The sequence below is a fragment of the Temnothorax curvispinosus genome, unplaced genomic scaffold, assembly GCF_003070985.1.
Source record: "Temnothorax curvispinosus isolate PA1 unplaced genomic scaffold, ASM307098v1 QBEX01000860.1, whole genome shotgun sequence".
Classification (NCBI taxonomy): Eukaryota; Metazoa; Arthropoda; class Insecta; order Hymenoptera; family Formicidae; genus Temnothorax; species Temnothorax curvispinosus.
The window spans coordinates 17,410-32,535 of NW_020210640.1; the positions used below are offsets into that span (position 1 = coordinate 17,410).

Below are 15,126 nucleotides of genomic sequence, written 5' to 3' on the forward strand. Positions count from 1 at the left end.
AAGGCGTCAATAACCACGTGATCACTTCTCCTAACCTTTTCTTCTCCCCACCAACGTCAATTAGAAAAGGAAGTGCCACTGCAAGCATATCTTATGTCCTTTACATCTCCGCAAAAAATCTCCAATGGGAATGCGCAATCTATTATATACGTCTATGGTCCTATCACATAAACTAGTTAAATCCAAAGTTTCAGCTTATTTCACCAAAACCCAAAATACGTATGATTATGGCGGGATCCTTTCACTTCGACACTTTAATACTAATGACATTGTTAATAATTATGAAAGTTTTTATGATGTTGTGAATAAGGTTGAAAGAAGATAAATGCTACTAAAGTTGAAGTCACGTTTAACATTGTGCAAGACGTGTTTTCTAAACGTCTTATAAGTTAGCGGAACAAAGTGAGCAGAATCGATTCTAATTAATATATTTATTTGTTGCTCATTTGTTGCTAAAAAGTTGCCAAAGAAAAAAATTTGTTGCTCTGTAAGTTTTCTTAAAAAACGATGTTCCGCTAAAAGAAGATTAAGTTAGCGTGACAATATACATATAATAACGGAATTACACGTAACAATAACGTAAGAATTTGTTGCTAATTTGTTGCTCGCAAAATAAGTGTAAATAACAGCGAAAAACTTCAGCGTGCGGAGCGGACAGTTATAAGAGTAAAGTATCAGAAAAAAATTTGTTGCTTGTTTAAATTTGGTGCTGGCGTATTGTCTGAATTTGTTGCTCTCGAAATATCCGAGTTCCGAATTTGTCGCTTGCAAAATAAATATAAACAATAGCGGAAAACCTAAGCGTGCAGCTAGTTACAAGAGTAAAGTATTAGAAAGAAATTTGTTGCTCGTTCAAATTTGGTACTGGCGTATTGTCTGCATTTGTTGCTCTTAAAATCTCCGAGTTCCAAATTTGTTGCTTGCAAAATAAATATGAACAATAGCGAAAAACCTAAGCGTGCAGCTAGTTACAAGAGTAAAGTATTAGAAAGAAATTTGTTGCTCGTTCAAATTTGGTACTGGCGTATTGTCTGCATTTGTTGCTCTTGAAATATCCAAGTTCCAAATTTGTTGCTTGCAAAATAAGTATAACAATAGCGGAAAACCTCAGCGTGCAGCTAGTTACAAGAGTAAAGTATTAGAAAAAAATTTATTGCTCGTTTAAATTTGGTACTGGCGTATTGTCTGAATTTGTTGCTATTGTTTGTACTTATTTTGCAAGCAACAAATTCGGAACTCGGATATTTCGAGAGCAACAAATTCAGACAATACGCCAGTACCTAAACAAGCAACAAATTTTTTTCTGATACTTTACTGCTTTACTCTTATAACTGTCCGCACGCTGAGATTTTTCGCTATTGTTCGTACTTATTTTGCAAGCAACAAATTCGAAACTCGGATATTTCGAGAGCAACAAATGCAGACAATACGCCAGTACCAAATTTAAACGAGCAACAAATTTTTTTCCAATACTTTACTCTTGTAACTAGCTGCACGCTGAGGTTTTCCGCCATTGTTTATACTTATTTTGCAAGCAACAAATTCGGAACTCGGATATTTCGAGAGCAACAAATTCTGACAATACGCCAGTACCAAATTTAAACAAGCAACAAATTTTTTTCTGATACTTTACTCTTATAACTGTCCGCACGCTGAAGTTTTTCGCTGTTATTTATACTTATTTTGCGAGCAACAAATTAGCAACAAATTCTTACGTTATTGTTATGTGTAATTTTGTTATTATATGTATATTGTCACGCTAACTTAATCTTCTTCTAGCGGAACATCGTTTTTTAAGAAAACTTACAGAGCAACAAATTTTTTTCTTTGGCAACTTTTTAGCAAAAATGAGCAACAAATAAATATATTAATTAGAATCAATTCTGCTCACTTTGTTTCGCTAACTTATAAGACGTGTTTTCTAAAGCAGTAATAAAACGACTCGCAATCACTGGAATTTTTTACAACGACATTGTTTCAACTTTTAAGAATTTATTCACGTATTCCTTTAGGAGAGGAATATACGATCATTATTGCAAGGAAAAGTTAATGGGAAAGCAACTCTAGTCAAAACAAAAAAAGATTTAGATACAATATTAAGACACGTTAAGAGTCTGTGATTCCCACTTTGTAATCTTCTTACTATTTTCAGTTTAACATTAATTATAATTTTATTATTTAATATGTGTAGTATAATTTTATTTATGAGACTCATATACATATTATGTTCACATTATATAATTTTATTTTTTGAAGTTATATATTATGTTCATATTATGTTATATATCGTTTGTGTGTGTGTATATATATATATATATATATATATATATATATGGGGCATTCTTTGTCAAATCGGACACCCTTCCTGTCCATAAATGGGGGCAACCAAAAAATTTCTTTTAGGGCTCATTTTATTGCTATATGCATGTACTTTTGTTTTAACTCAGGCCTTTTTAAAAAACAATATAGCGGACCTAATATAGCGGCCAAAACCTGGGAAAACTGAACTTTAAAAAGCAATATCGCTCATTAGAGCGTACTAAAGCGGTTGCTTTTTTTTATGAAATCCAGTGATACAATGTTTTCTTCGTCCCTGGTAACGAATTTGCACTAAAAATATCAAATTTTAAAATAACGGAATTTAAATAGCGGCCAAATGCCAAGAAAATGATAAAAAATGATTATATTATCAACTGAGACTTCTACTGTTAGTTCCAGGCTCATTACATTAAATGCAGCGTTTTTTCAATCGCTGATCTCTTGATCACATTGTTAAAGGACCCCGCAAAAAACCACGGGAAAATGGATCCCGGTCAAATTGACTGAAAATTTAGTATGATGTAGTTTATGACGTCTATGAAAAGTGTCTATGGGCATGAAGTCCAAAAATGGACAGTTTTCGAGTTACAGAGTGTTAAACATCGGAAAAATAGGTCATCGGCTCATGGTAGTCCTTGATGTGTACGGTCATGCTGGTCATGCTGGTGTGTGCCTGTGTGTGCGTGCGTGCGTGCGTGCGTGGATAGAGATATGCGAAATTTATTTCAATAACCGATAGCCATTTTAATCGTGATGCAGCTAGCACTAAATTCCAATCATATTTTTTGAAAGTACGGTGTCTGAGAATTATTTTAATACTATAATCATGCGAGCATTTAAAGCCCCTTGCACAATGCTAGGCAACAGGCAATAGGAACAGGGAATAGAAATCAGAAATCATGTATAAACGCAGAAAAAACAGTGACACAGGCAATAGACACAGAGTTTCCGTCACGTTGGAAATTCTGTGCCTATTGTCTGTTGCCGACCAATCATAGCATTCAAATTTTTTAGGTTGTAATTAACGATTTTTTGATTATTTCCTGTTCCTATTGCCTGTTGCCTGGCATTGTGCAAGGGGCTTAATTCGTAGACAATCAGGTGACGGAACTTAGTGCTCGGCGCCAACGGCTGGAAGTTAATTATCGTAATTGTTTTACTGTTAGCAATAAACTCAGATCTTGGAATATTTTAATAATATGTGTTTTCTAGATCATTTTAGTAACAAATATATTCATGCAGCAAGTTTTTTAAGTGTTGGTGTCGAACGCGACGGTGCTGTGTTCAGTATATAGTGGTATATTTTAAAAAATGTTATATTCTGTCAATGTTATCATTATCTTAGAGCACCTAATTAGCACTAAATTATAGTATACTTATCTTCTATATAGGACAATTTTCTGATATAGGGGGGTCCAGCTTAATGGCAAACTGGATCCTCCCATTTTTTACGCGATTTCCTACTAAATGGTTTAAGCACCAAAATTCGGCCTAGGGCACTTAATTAGCACCTAAATAGTACTAAATTTTTAACCTAGTGCAAACTTGATTTGCGATAGTGGGGGGTCCAGCTTAATAGAGGTAAAAATTCACATGTAACCATTATTTGTAAATAAAATTATATCACAAAGTTGCCAGTCTGAACATATTGCATTCTCCTTACAACCTCCTTAATAGTTGCAGCAAAAAAATTCCTTTTAAAAGCAAAAATGAGCAAAAATTAGCAAATTAATTGTGTATATAAATTTATTGTGTTCTGATAATTTGACTTACAATAGTTACAATTAAATAGCTTAATATACCTCATTTTCCCGTATCCCCCCCTGATGACTTTCTTTTTTCTCTAATTAATACAGAGATCCCTGGGGCTTTATGTTTTTTAAGTCTAAGGTTCTAGAAGAAAAAAGAGTGAGCAATCTCATAACTAATTAAATAGAAAAATCTAACATGGCGGATTCAAGATAGCCGATCCAAAATGTTTGTATTGCCAGAATAAAATCAGGTAATTCACTTATTTTATAGAAGAAAAATAAATACGGAGTTTTTTGTGATCTTTCATAGCACACTGCCAAAATAGAAAAAGTTCTAAAGAAAAAATAATTGATACAATTTACCAGCTATAAGGGAGACCGGGGATATCTTTGTCTACGGGAGCTATGTATCCACAGTACTGCTATCTGAGGCTTTAAGAGACAGATGTCTCTACTATTTTAACAAATAGTTCAAAAATGCTCTACATAAGAGATTCAAACGTTGTTTGTTTTCTAGCAATGCTTCTCGCAGACGCTATATATGTTAAAAAATAAGCAAAAATAATTATTCACATTTTTCGACAGTCGAGAAATTTGCTGTGCGACAGTAGTTTAACTCAAATTGAAGTAAACAGTTCATAATATTATCAATTAATATATAGTTATCAGGTGTGAGAAGCGTCAGATCTTAATTCTGCATAATTTAAAATTGACAACATGTTAAAAACTGAAAAACGTCATCGGGGCTATCTGTCCTATTTTTGATGGGGCAATGTGTCCACACTTCAATGACAAATTATTCTTTTAAATAGATAATGGTGCGTAACTGCAAAATAAAGACTTTCCTTAAGACGGATAAAGTAGACATCCAATAAAATTATACTTAGAGCAATTAAAAGAATAAAAATCGAGCGAGAATCTTTTCGTAAAAACAGCGTTAGACTTTGGAATAAATGTTCGGGCTCTCACTCGCTACTGTAAAAAAGTGACCTATGAGCAGCTACTTGATCCTGCAATTCAAGAATCGTTACCCAATTTTTATTTTAAAAATACACGCTAAGTTAAATATATGAGTTTGTCTTAAATTATTAAGTATTTTCTATTTCAAACGCTACCGAGCATAAAGTAAAGGTCCCAAATAAAAAAAAAGATTAAAGAATTAAGGGGACAAAAGAAACTCATCACATTGCTTTTGCAACAGACTCAAAATCAGTTTGATGCCACCGTATATAAAGAAAAGTTCAGCTCCACGCAGGAATCCTGTCAAAAAATCTACACAAAGTGCCTACTATTGCTCTGACTACGACTAAGCAATTTTTTAAATATTATATATTAATAATAAATAATATTATAAATATAAAAATATAAGTATAAAAATTAATATAAATAATGTGTTTTTTATTACGTGGACGGATAGCCCCTCGAATATGGATAGATAGCCCCGCACATGGGGCTGTCTACGCTTGACTTGCCTACTTAAAAAATTTACCTCTTTAAGAAGGTTCGCCTACTATTCTCGAGTCAAAAATGCGATTGAAAAATAATGTCATTACAGCAAACTCGAATTATATGCAATATTAGTATAATAAATTGTGGATGTTACTTATGTACTTTATTCTTCGTAAATTATTAGTATAATTTATTAGTGTAAATTATTGGAATATTAACAAATGTATGCCGAAGTATGAGAGCGTCAACGACTCGGGAATCGTTGTCAGGTACTTATTATCCAACTATAAAGTAAAAAAAATCACAAATAATTATAAAAACCTATAGGTATAAATCATCGTCAGAGAATACTAAAGACTTAAAATGATTAATACATTAATGATTGCGTGTCGTGGATTCATGACTAGTATATAGTTAAACATTGTTTGTGAGGTTGGGTTCGTATCAGGTGTTGCGCTGCGGCGTTGCCAAATCTGTCACTGCTAATTCAATCCGCGAAATAAAAGTAAACTTTGTGACAATAAAGCTTTAAATCTACACGGTAAAATCCGATTTTTAAATTTACACAATCCTTGATGTTCCATCTGTCAAATGCTAGTTTTTCAAAGTCCTAAGTTGCCTAATTGTAAGTGTGTACTAAATCAGTAATCATCTACCTCAGAGCGACCGTTTCTCATGAGGCGATAGGCTCAAAGTGGTAAACTTCTGAATAATTTGGATTATTTGTGTAAAGTGTTTATGTAAATCATATAAAAAAATTAAAACTCTAAGACTTTCGATTAATAGGCGAACCTCCTTAAAATAATAAAAGATGAATAATTCTAATTGTTTTTTTTTCTAACAAGGTTGAAAGGCTACACCATTAAAATGTTTAGCCAAATACCTTTATTAGTTTTTTAGTAAACTTGAAAAAAGCATAAAATGTAGACAGCCCCGGTCTCCCCTATTAGTAGTGCTTTGGGTCATAATATTGATCGATAGAACTCTTCGGGGGGCTACCAGAACTGCGGATTTTTGAACTGGCACCCGCAGAAACTGCGGATTTTTGAAAATTAGTGCAACTTTGAAATTGTTGGTTCCACTTTACCATCGATTTTTAGGGTTATTTGAACGGAACTCTTACTAAAACCTATAGGAAACTCTAGAACTCATCAAAATCTTTCCGAATCTACCATAAAAGATTTATTTTTTCAAAAATGGGGGTGCCGTGAAGTTAGCCCCTCCATTTTTAAAATAGTGTTTTCGTCACTTTAACTTTAAATGACGGAACTCTTTCTAAAATCGATAGCGAACTCTAGAACTCTTGCTGGGGTATCCAGAACTAATAAATTTTTTCAAATTTTGAAAAAGAGGTGCCAACTTCACAGACGTAAAATAATACTTTTAAGAATTCCTTTCAATTTTTTGAGGTCAGCGTCAAATTAATAATTACTAAATTAATTGGGCGCCGACTTCAAAAAATTGAAAGAAATTCTTAAAAGTATTATTTTATACTTTTTAGAGCTTTTTTAAGTTAGTTCTATTCGGTTCTATTTAAAAAAAATTTTGTTATATGCAGATTGGTGAAAAGAAGCAATTAGATAATAACTAAGATTATGTTATTTATAATGCCTAACATCTTTACACTGCAACTTATGTATGCAACTAGGTATAAATATGTTGGACACTATAAATAACGTAATCTTAGTTATTAATTGCTCTTTCCAACCTGCATATAAAAAAAATCCGATGTCTATATATTGCAATCATTATGACGGAACAAGGTGAGACGCTGGTCAAAATCAGAGTTCTGGTCCTTCTAAAATTATTCTCATATAGTTCCCAACATATTTATGCATTTTCTAAAGAGTTCCGAGCGTTAGGACCTTTGAGTTATATTTAAAAAAATTAATATTATCCGACAAGTATCATTATGTCAGAAGAAGATGAAATGCTGGTCGAAATATCGGAGTTCTGGTTTTTCTAAATATATCTATACAACAGTGCTAACACTTGGAACTCTTTAGAAAATGCATAAATATGTTGAGAACTATACGAGAATAATTTTAGGAGGACCAGAACTCCGACGGAAACCTTGTTCCGTCATGATTACTTTTCGGATAACATTAATTTTTTAAAATATAACACAAAGATCCTAACGCTCGGAACTCTTTAAAAAATGCTTCAGTATGCTCAGAACTATACAAAAAATATTTTATATAATCCGAAACTCCGAGATTTCGCACAGCGTCTCACTCCATTATCTCTAAGTACGTGGCGCTCGGGCGATATTTTATTAAAAAATCATACAACATTGCTAGTGCCGGGACCTCTTTAGAAAATGCTTCAGTATGCTTAGAATTATTCGAAAAACATTTTACATAATCCGGAACTCCGAGATTTCACACAACGTGTCACTCTATTCTAAATACTCGGCGCTCGGGCGATATAAATTTATTAAAAAATCATACAGCATTGATAGTGCCGGGACCTCTTTAGAAAATGCTTCAGTATGCTTAGAACTATTTGAAAAACATTTTACATAAACCGGAACTCCGAGATTTCGCACAACGTTTCACTCTGTTTTCTTCAAGTACTCGGCTCTCAGGTGGTATTAATTTATTTAGAAATCATACAACAATGCTACTGCCCGGAACTTTATAAAAAATACGCAATAGGATGGCTATAAGAGTCAAACGCAGTTGTCTATGCGTAGATGATCAGAATCACTGATTTATTCCAAATCCATTCCAAATGAATTACAATCGAACGTTTCAGCTCATAGATCGAGCCATCTTCAGCGATATCAAACGACGAATAAAATTAAAATATTGCACAATTCTCCATTCCAAAGCGTTGTCTCCCATCGCTGCCGATATGGTGATGCAAGATCTGGAAAGTAGGGTGTTGCGATCACTTACTTTGTTTTTACCGTTTTACTTCAGATACGTAGATGATATTGCTATGGCTGTACCATTTAATTCGATTGACACAATACTACAGGTATTTAATTCTTATCAGTCTTATCACCCTAGGTTACAATTTACCTATGAAATAGGAGGTGACAGATTAAACTTTTTAGATGTAACAATGATAAAAAACAATAATACTCTCGAATTTGATGAGTTCCATAGATGAGTTTCATAAACCGACGTTCTCAGGCCGTTATCTTAATTTCTTATCGCAGCACCCTATTTCCCAAAAAGAGGCACAGTTATGGGCATGGTCGATAGGGCATTTCTACTTTCACATCCGACATATCATTTAAAAAATCTTAAATTCGTAATAGACATTCTCTTAGAGAATGACTACCCGTTGACATTCATTTTTAACACTATTAATATTAGAATTAAATCTCTGCTAATCAAATGCACTCGAAAACAGAATGAACCTTCATCAACGAACGAAGAGAGACAACGTATATGGTTTACAGTACCATATGTCTCTAATATATCCGAAAAATTTAAAAGAGTTATTACAGATGTTAACTTATCGTTCTATAGTCTGAATAAACTTGATAAGTTTATTAAAGTGCAGAAGGATATTCTCCCTATCCAATCAAATAAAAATGTAATGTATAAAATTTCATGTAAAAATTGTGACGTGTCATATGTTGGTCAGACGATGAGGCAATTAAAAATGAGAATTTCGGAACATCGTAACCATATTCGCAGAAATACAACAACCTAGCCTGTTATTACTAAACATAAAATTAATTTCGACCACGAATTTGGGAGAACGTTGAAATCCTAGATAGGGAACGATATTTAGGAAAACGACTTGTTTCAGAGATGTCTCATATCAAGCTACAAAAAAATAGTCTCAACTTGCAAACGGATACAGAGTTCATGCACCATGCATACGTGTCTATTCTAAATAAATTGTAAACCATGCCCAGAAACAATTTGCGTCGTACCGCCTGACATTGCTTATACATAGAATATTTAGTTTCATTTCTTACTGGCTTTATCTATACGTTTATAATTTCATTGTTTATACACCGAATATTTATTAGTTTTATTTTCTTACTTATTTGACCGACACGTTTTATAATTTGACTTGACCTACACGTTTACAATTTTCATTGTTTATACACCGAATATTTATTAGTTTTATTTCTTACTTATTTGACCTACACGTTGTATAATTTGACTTAAGACCTCTTCCTGTTAATACCGTTTCGTGCGTCGTGCCGTCGGGATCTCAGAATCCCTTGTGCAGATTATACATTTTTCTCTGTGATGTTCACACCGCATTTATATACCCGCCTTGCTTGGCTTATTCTGATGCATTTGTTCTCCAGACTACTTGGTGAATTACCATATAATTTTAAATTAATACTTGGTGTAATAAGGTAACTATTTTTACAGATATGGATCTAGTAATCTTTTTCAATTTCGTTTTTGAAATCTCCAAGCAGAAAACTTACCACTTTAGAATGGAGAACTGTGTAATATTTTAATTTTATCGTCGTTTGATATCGTTGAAGATGACTCGATCTATGAGCTGAAACGTTCGATCGTAATTCATTTTGAATGGATTTGGAATAAATCAGTGATTCTGATCATCTACGCACAGACAACTGCGTTTGACTCTCATAGCCATCCTATTACGAATTTCCAATTTCGAGAGTCCTAAATTATTAGTCTATAGAAAATACTTATGTATGCTCAAAACTATACGAAAAATATTTAAATTATATAAGCCGGACCTCCGAGATTTAGCATCTCAACTTAGTATGCTTATTATATTGTAATTTTGTCTTTATTGCCTTATAATTAATTTTTTTATTTTTATATGGCAGAACTCTATAGAATTCGTATAGAACTATAGATCTCGCAAAATCTGACAAGATATAGTGACGAAACTCGTGTAGAACAAAGTGAGACTGCTAGTGAGCTGTGTGAACCTGGCGTCTCAGTTTGTCCGGCCCCATTTTTTCTGTTTAATAGGCAAAACCATCCACCTATAGTATGGACTGCATGATGTAAGTCGAAAGTGTGTATCAATGTACAAGAAGGACAGCAGGCGATTGCGACCATTATCTATCGCATTCTACACAACACTGTAATATTAGTCGAAAAGAGACAGAGATTGGCCGCACACGTGCTGTATCTAACTCAATTTTAGAACGTGTTTCGTATGCAAATAAAGTAGAGATCGCGAAGTCCATACTATAGACTACTATAAAGTATAGGTCGATGGGTAAAACTATTTGTTTATAACGTATCGGAAACTTTAATTGAAACTATAATTAAAAAGGAAGCCAGAACTCTCAATAGTTTGTGAGTTTCCGCAAAATGAGATGCCAGATTGACACAACATTACATGACAAAAAAGATTTTCTTTCAGCCTGTATTATTTAATAAACAAACATTTTTACATGGCCAAACATGTTCGACATTACATTTTCTTCTTAAATGTATAGAAAAACTATTTTAAAAAAGTTATTTATACTTGTTGAGTAATTGTGTAAGCAATTTACCGCACTCATCTTTTCTCGTGTTCAAAGGTGTTATCTCCACTTAAACAACTTAAACATTTTCTTGTTTTTCTTTTTGACTCTTACTCTCTTACAACTTGCGCAAAATACGACAAATAATATCAATTATAATAAAATAGGATATGATCAAGTTGATTGCATATCCACTAATTATACATCCATTTTTAAGCAATTAATATTTAGGTTTTTCAAGAATTTTTTAAATTGATAAATAATTTTAAAATTAGTAAACATTGCTATACTCTTTTGTTGCATAGATTTTTGACAAATTCTTATTGCAAATACACTTTCAAATGCGTTTTATGTATTTGGAGTCCTTTTTTACCTTTGTAAAATATCAGAAATCCTTAAAGCAAAAGATTCAGTTGCAAAACTACATATTGTAGAACAGAACTACATATCTTTGAATTCCATTTTCTCATTATTAAAATAAGATATTCAAATCTTTTTTTTCTTCTTTTTCTTATAGTATCATAATTGGCTATCTTTTGATGCATGCTTTCTTTTAAATAAGATTTTTGTTTTTAATTTTAATTATTCAAAAAAATATCAGTGTTTCATGACTGCGTACCAAAATTAACTTCAGTTAACTAAAATGCTATAGTGTACATAACGTAAACTATAGATTTTAGTTACTCAGAGTAAATTTTGGAACGCAGCCCATAATATTGATCGCTTGTAATTTTTGATAAAATAAGAATTTTCTAAAATCGAAAGATCGTAGTTCATATATTTGCAGAGATATAAGAAAAAAATTATCAAAATTGATTCAGAGTGTTCTTAAGTAAAAGATACATAAAAATCAAAAGATATGATTTTATGGGAGAGTGCTTCGAAGATTTTGGATCTTACTATTTAATCTTATGTCTCTTGTAATAATTTTTTTTTTCAAATTACAACTTTAGCGGGCTCCACACACAGAGATATATAGGTATCAAGAAACAGTATCATGATACCGACTCGATAAGACATGTCTCAGTATGCACTATACACACACCGCAATATGTAGCAGGTATCTTTTGTCTCTAGTACTGAGTACATAATTTTTGGAAGTGAGGTGTCAACTTCACAGTGGCGATTAGCGGGGATCTGCCGCGATATTACCATACACACTCGAAAACAAGCTGAGACATATCTCAGTATCATTGTTTCAGTCTCTATGGCCTAGTTTACACCGATCACTTGATACGCGTATTAAATAGTAAATAACTAGTAAATAAGTCGGATTATTGGCTGATCAGTTCAAATATACTATTTGATACGCGTATCAAGGGATCGGTGTAAACTAGGCCTATGTATTCCATCGACAGCGGGAAACTAGATTCATGTATCGATATTTGTTGATACTTATTGATAAGTACCGCATGAAACCTTTGGAGACATACCTAGACACAATGAGACATGTCTCATGAGACAGTGTCACGATACCGTTTCTTGATATATATCTGTGTGTGTAGTCAGCTTTTAAGTAGCCATTTAAGATATAGAAAGTTGCAGCGAATATTAAAAAAAAAAATATATATATATATATATATAATATATTAAATATTATTCGAATCCTAGAAAATGAAACTTAATTATTGGAGTTGACTCGGATTTTCAAATACATAGTGAAATTTAATCTCAACTCCAGTTATTTATCTTCTTTCTTAGATACTTTAACATAACAAACATTTTATATAGATAATAATGTACAGGAAACAATCTATTCTTTTTCAAAATAAAAAAAATTGATAAATATGTTGGTAATATTTGTGTGCTCTTTAAACTCTTTTTTTTATTTTTGCCTCCTATAACTTTGCAAGATATAACAATCAACAAGACAAACGGATCTATAAATTACTGATCTGTTCAGACAATCTACCTTTGGTAAATCATGTATAACAATTCAAAAAGATATATAGCTTTAAAATTACACCAACCTGCGGATCTCACTTATGACATTTTCTTTTGTCCGAGAAGCGATGAATGCTAGAGAAGATTCATCCACGGAGAAACCGCCAATTCCTCCGCTGAAGTTTTTTACGAAACATTTTCTAGAATGCTGTCTGTTTTAGGACGCTCAAGAATAACGTTGTCGGTCCTTTGCTCAATAAAAAATTTCCGATAATAAGCACTTTCACTCGACGATTTTCCAATGCAATACACATTCTCTGATTATTACGTCCTAACCTAAAAGCATAACGATCACAGCTGCAGAAACGATCTCTACGCGTACTTAATGATCGTCGTTAACGCAACTGCACAGTCGAAATAAGATTATCGATTGTAATTACTCGCAGCCGTCGACGATTTCACATACGTACGAGGCAAAGCGGAGTACAGAGAAGAGACGAAAAACTATATAAAAGTATTTAAAGTTGTATGGATTTTACATGGATTTTACAGTGCAAGCACTGTAAGCATGAAGCAGTGCGAAGTGAGAAGCGCTAGAGTAGAAGAGACGCATACAATCACTCAATTCTTTCGCGCGAGAGGGCGTCATGCGATGCACCCTTTAAAATCCCTAGAAGTAAAGGCTATCGCCACAGATAATCTGTGCTATCGCACACAAAATGCATAGAACATAGTCATAAGGGCTCAGTCACAATGAGAGGAATAAGGAATAAGATAAAGGAATAAGGAATAAGGGAATGTTGCATCTCACTTCAGTACACGTACATTAAAGTGAGATGCAATATGCCTTATTCCTAATTCCTTTATCTTATTTCTTAAGCCCCTTGCACAATGCCAGACAACAGGCAATAGGAACAGGAAATAACCAAAAAATCGTTAATTACACCTAAAAAGTTTGAATGCTATGATTGGTTGGCAACAGGCAATAGGCACAAAATTTCCAACGTGACGGAAACTCTGTGTCTATTGCCTGTGTCACTGTTTATTCTGCATTTATACATGATTTCTGATTTCTATTCCCTGTTCCTATTGCCTGTTGCCTGGCATTGTGCAAGGGGCTTTATTCCTCTCATTGTGACTGAGCCTTAACATAGCATAGATATAATGCGACCTCATCTAGATAAGAGAAATTGGAGAGCATTACCGACAGAACAGCGGCTTATTATTACGCTGGTATTTATAAATGCTTTAAATTTTTATTTTAAATATAATAAGAAATAAAAATAAAAATGTAATATATGATATAATATAATATAAAATATGTATAATAAATGTAGGTAATAATAATGATAACAAATATAAATACATATATATATATATATATAGATATATAACCTAACCTAACCTAACCTAATTAATATTTCGTGTCGCGGGGCAGAGCGACACTTTTTTCTGCCAGATTCTTTCGTTTCGTGCAAAAACGCGTCGATTGAGCATAAATTCATCGATATTTGAGGTAAGGCCCCTAAACTGTATAATTATCCAAAAATAATATTATTATAAATATTAAATAAAAAATATAAAAATAATTAATATATTATTATAATATTATAATAATAAATATATACCTAATAATTAATAATTATTTATGAATATTATTACACAATATTATATTTTATATTACAATAACAAAGACAGTGAAACGAGACTAATCGAATCCTTTTTTTATTGGAACTTTTCGACACCCTCGCTCTTGCGATCGCGACACGAACATTTATAATTAATACTTATACTTAAGAAATACATTTCCTCTGATAACAAAATCTGTCAAAAGCAGATAATTATAATATATATATCCCTCCGAGAACACATTGGGTCAATTTGACCCTGCTTTTTTGCTTTTGTTTTTTTTTTTAATAAAAAAAATAAAATTTTGTTCGTAAATTACGTTTTTTTAAAAAAAAACTCAAAAATTAAAAAAATGTTTTTCAAAAAAATTATTTTTTTTAAATTTTTTTAAATATGTAAATAATTCCAACGGCACTTTTTATTTATATCAATTGATTTAACAATTAATGTTCCAAGTACATCTGGAAATTTTTTCAAGCTGATTGCACTTGTCAATTTAAAATGGTAGACGATCAAAGTGTGTGTAGTAGTAGGTGAGTCCAGAAGGCTAAATGGCGATTTACTCGAGCGCGGCAGATTAATATAGGGAGATACCTTGCACCCTGTTGAGTACCTCCACTATATATATATATATATATATATATATATATATATATATAT

General features: G+C 32.5%; 1 protein-coding gene across 2 annotated transcripts in view; it reads right to left on the reverse strand.

Annotated features, from left to right (window-relative positions):
- Nucleotides 1-13,388, reverse strand: part of LOC112458619 (tyrosine-protein kinase sid-3-like) — a 30,734-nt gene extending 17,346 nt beyond the window's left edge. Inside the window, exons 1-2 of one of the 2 annotated variants that reach the window (XM_025022364.1) lie at nt 13,308-13,387; nt 12,924-13,173 (exon numbers count right to left, since the gene is read on the reverse strand). The gene's annotated coding sequence lies outside the window, so the exon portion shown is untranslated. Of the gene's footprint in view, nt 1-12,923 lie in introns of both variants that reach the window. The other variant, XM_025022357.1, reaches the window with a different exon arrangement.
- Between the last annotated feature and the right edge of the window lie 1,738 nt (nt 13,389-15,126).